Genomic DNA, 5,453 nt, shown 5'->3' with positions numbered 1-5,453 from the left:
CTAACTCAACCACACCCTCTCAACCTCTACAATCTCACTCCCCACATCAAAAACCCTCGATCTCACTCACTCTCACAACACACTATCTACCACTCATCTCTCTCTCATGCGTACCCCCACTCCCTCAAAATACAAATACACCAACTAATAACAACACTAACCACTAACAAACACACCTAAACTCTCTCTCTACACCTCTCTTACCCACACCCCCAACACACAACCATCTCTCAACTATCTCTCTCAAACTATACACACTCTTAAACATTCTCAATCCAACACACTCTCATCTTAAATCTCTCGCTAACACAAAACTATTCTCTCTCAAAACGCTAACACATCCAACCCCACACACCCCCCCCCCCCAAACACTCTATTACACACACTTTAAAATGTCCCCTCTCACTACAATCGCGACACCACTCCACACGTCTCTCAAACACAGCCATAACTCACACTCCCACACTAACTACCTCACAAACGCACAAAAAAAACTCACTCAATACCAATCACTCAAAATTAACAATAAGTCAAAACCAATCTCTCTTAATCACACTCTATCTCACTAACAACACTAAACTCACTCACTCACTATACCCTATCACACAAAAACAATATTACTACACCACTCAATCTCACATATCAAATCTCACACTCTATATCCCTAACTAAAAAACCCCTCTCACAAACTCTCACACACTCATAACCCCATCAAACACTAATCACACAAACTCTATAACAATAATTCTATACAGAATCACCCACACTCACTCACACACACACACAATCAACATCACACACACAATCAAATCTCACACGCCCTCATAACTCCCAAATAACACACAGAATAGATTGAGTGATGAGATGAGATGAGATAAGCTTGTGAGAGATAGAGAGTGTTAGTGATAGGAGTGATAGTGTTACACCACACTGTAACATACCTCTCCACTCTCTACTCATAACCACTAACACCACTCAAAATCACTCTCACACCACCCCACCCCCCACCCCCCCCCCCCACCCCCCCCCCCTACCCCACCCCCCCCCCCCCCACCCCCCCCCCACCCCCCCCACACCCCCCCCCCCCCCCCGCCCACCCCCCCACACAAATCCCACTAACACAAACCCACACACACCACTCACACACTCTCACACACACACACCCAATCACACACTCTCCCCTCCCACACACACACACACAACACACATCACTCTACTTACACAACTCCCTTTCAAACAAACTCTCCCACACAATCTCTCATGCCACTCACTACTCTTACACAAAACTCAACACTCACACTCACTCTCTACTACACACACTCACACCCCACACACACAACACAGTAAACACACACACCCTCACACAACTCACGCACTAACTCACACAAACACACCCACAACACAACACTCATTCTCACAAACACACACACAAAAACACTCACACTCTCTCACTCACAAACACGAATATGTATAGTATGAGTATGTTTTAGATAGAGATATAGAGATTATAGATATATAGTAGATATAGAGTGTAGTATATAGAGAGATGATCGATATATAGAGAGAGAGATAGATATATAGATCCAGATAGAGTAGAAAGATAAGTTTTAGTATAGAGCTATCTAGAGACAAACACAACACACACACACACCACATACACGACACCACACAAACACACTCTCATACATACACACATACACACCTCCTCACACCAAACCCCCACTACACACACTCACCCACCCAAACACACCCACACACCCACCTCCACACGCACACTCTCCACACCCTCACTCACACAGCTATACACACACTCCCTCACACGTCACACAAACACACAATACACGACCACACAACACCTCACACACACACACACACACACAGTAATATAATTGATATAGAATAGTATTAGATATATAGATATGATGATATATATAGAGTATATATGAGAGTATATATTAAAGAAATGTATTATAGATAATAGATATAGATATCGACCCGTACACACACACACGACCCACATACACAATACAAATACAAACCCACTCACTCACTCAAAAACACACACACCCACTCATACACACATCCACACCTACACAACCCTCCAACAACACCCCAACACAAACCTAACAACCACACACATACATGTACACCCCCCACACACACCTCACACACACCACACTAACCCAACACACACTTCACTCACACTCACACACACAGACCCATCACACACACCCACACACCACCCAACACCCACACTCAGACACAACTACAAACACACCCCACCCAGCACACCCACAGACACCCGAAACACACACCACACACACACCGCACACACACACACACCACTTCACCACAACCACACACACACACCACATCTCACCACACACTCACACACTCACCACTCCTCTCAACAAATCTACACACACACCACACACTCACACATAAACACACTCACACACACCAACACACACACACACACACACACACACACACACTCACACACACTCTTTTATATAGATATATTTAGATATATATAGAGAGAGAGATGATAAGATAAGAGGGATGAGATATACACCCACACCCACACCAACACATGCCACACAAACTACCCACTCGCACACAAACAACCACTCACACTCCACACCACACTCACACACACACAATCACTACTCACACACAAAAACACACTCACACATATATAGATATAATTATATTGAGTTGAAGTTATGAATTATATGAGATTGAGAGACACACCCCTATCAACACACACTCACACAAACATCCCAACTCACATCACTACACATCTCTCAAAAAACTCACCAAAACCTCACTAACAGTACACACACCACTCTCCTCACAACACACTAACACATACACACCACCAAACCCACCCCCCCCCCTCCCCCCACCCCCACCCCACACACACCCTCGCACACACAACCACACTTACACATGTCACACACACACACACACACTCACACTACACACCCAACCCACACACACACACCCCAAACACACACACACACACTTGACAACAACCCAACTAACACACTCACCACACACACAAACCCTCTCACACAAACACACTCCTGTCACCCACCATCACACAATACACAACATCAATCACACACACCAAAACTCACCACTCTCAGAGTTTGATAGATTTAGAGTTTTATTAGAGATGATTTTGAGAGATAATATAGATAGATTATGATTGTTATTTGAGATGTGATATAGATAGAGAGATGATTGTGAATAGAGCAATTGATGAGAGATTTATATAGTCGTTAGAGTAGTGATATAAGTGTTATCCTCTCACAAATCACCAGAATCTCTCATCTAGACACACAATCTCAAACCCACACACACACACACAACCTCACCCACACTCACACCACCCACCCCCCCCACCCCCCACAACCACCCCCCGCACCCCCCCACCCCCCCCCCCCCACCCACTATCTCTAACAATCACTCTCACTCACTCTATCACTCACACACTCACCCTCTCACTCAATCTCACACACAATCACAATCCAATAACTCACTCACATCAAACAATATCATCTATCCACTCACACACTAACACTATCTCAAACACACACAACACAGCACACTCTCACACACACATAACTCTCTCACACACTTAAATTCCAAACTCACTCGCAACTCCATTCCACACACACTCAATCACACACAAACATACAACTAACTCACACACACTCACACACTGAATCCCCACACTCACTATCACACATACAATCTCACACACACAAAATCATCACAATAACTCACCCGTCACTCCAAACCACCTCCTCGAACACACACACTCACAAACTCACTTCACACATCACGTCAGTAACACATCACACTCACACACTATACAAACAATGACTCTATCACAAATCAACTCCCACTCTCTAAACTCTCACACACCTATCACACAAAATACACACACTCGTTGACATACTCTACCTCTACATTGAGAGAGAGACACTCAACCCCACTAACAACACGCACACACACAAACAATCTCACACACAATATCACACACTAATCTCTCCCCCAACCACACCTACACAAACACGTTCACACTCACACTAGACACTCACACAACGAGATATATGTTAGTTTTAGAGAGAGTGATAGTAGAGTAGATAGTGTATTTTAGATGTATTAGTCAGAACATGTAAAATATATTAGATAGTTGCTTTAGGAGATCAATAGATATAAATATAAAGAGAGAGTATAGATGAGTTACCATTTTACTCAAACAAACACCTCACTCACACACACATCACACACACTCACACAATCTATAACAAACAATAACTCGACCTGACTCACACACACACACTCTCCTCACTATCCTCACCACACACTCACTTAATCACACCACTCACAAACACTCTCCCACACGTCTTAACATATACGCACTGATAATGAGCATATCTCTCATGTCCGGTCATGTTTGCCATATTGCTGTCCTTCGTTTTCAAATAATTTGATCTGCCATGTGTATCTGATGCATTGATGTACACCGTAAATGTGATTCATATAATATATATGTGTATATATAAATTAGTTTGTGTTTAAAGGATTGAAAACGGAAAAGGGGACTAAATAAAGCACAAAGATAAATTGATATCAAGCTCTGGCAGGTGTTAGCTTTTGCGTAGGTGCCAAACGTACCACCTGAACACACGCTGTACTTTATTTGATTTGTGAATGGAATGAAGTATATTTTACTGAAAAAGGAAAAAACGTTAATTTAAACTCTCCTTTTTAAACAGGTCAACATAGCCTTTAGTTCTCCTACGTTATTTAGGTTATGTTATATACGTTCCATTGTACATTTGGCACCGAAGCTGCTTTCCTGCTTAGAGGCAGAAATCAAGAGAGAAGAGTGAGCTTCCTTTATCAATTATATTTAACTTAACAGGTACAGAACATTGCTTTTGGTTCTTTGTGGTCAACCGTTAAGATGAAGTGATAGTGTGGGAAATAGCTTTTAAAAGAAATGATACGAGATAAGTTGTTAATGCTGAACATCCTCAGATTACCAAATCAAAATTTGCAGTTGTTCCTGATATGCAGATTCGTGTTTACAGAAAACGGAGAAGGTTTTAGCATGTACTATTATATTTTGTTTCGTGCACTCGCCTACTTCTTACTATATAATTCAGATTGGTATTAGAGATTATTAATACTGACGAATTGTAAGATTTTAAAAAAAGTGTTTCTGCCTTTTGATTGTGCAAAGGAGCGGAAGTGTGAAAGTATGCTTTTGCAAGTTTGTCAGTGATATGAGAGAGAGAGAGAGAGAGAGAGAGAGAGAGAGAGAGAGAGAGAGAGAGAGAGAGAGAGAGAGAGGGAGAGAGAGAGAGATAAAGATAAATTAGAGAGAAGGAGAGAAAGACCGAGTGAAAGAGAGAAAGAAAGAGAGAATATGC

The 5,453-nt window shown here is 42.3% G+C and overlaps 1 protein-coding gene across 2 annotated transcripts in view; it reads left to right on the top strand.

Moving 5' to 3' along the window:
• Window positions 1-4,809: 4,809 nt before the first annotated feature.
• LOC122264702 (uncharacterized) overlaps window positions 4,810-5,453 on the top strand; it is a 3,213-nt gene continuing 2,569 nt past the window's right edge. The window contains exon 1 of one of the 2 annotated variants that reach the window (XM_086555243.1): window positions 4,810-4,942. The gene's annotated coding sequence lies outside the window, so the exon portion shown is untranslated. The remainder of the gene's footprint in view (window positions 4,943-5,453) is intronic. The other variant, XM_086555244.1, reaches the window with a different exon arrangement.

Source organism: Penaeus japonicus, unplaced genomic scaffold (assembly GCF_977035675.1).
Source record: "Penaeus japonicus unplaced genomic scaffold, GWHDUDI00000001_assembly GWHDUDI00000030, whole genome shotgun sequence".
Classification (NCBI taxonomy): Eukaryota; Metazoa; Arthropoda; class Malacostraca; order Decapoda; family Penaeidae; genus Penaeus; species Penaeus japonicus.
Note: the sequence above shows the minus strand (reverse complement) of the source record. Positions and strands in the feature narration are given on the sequence as shown.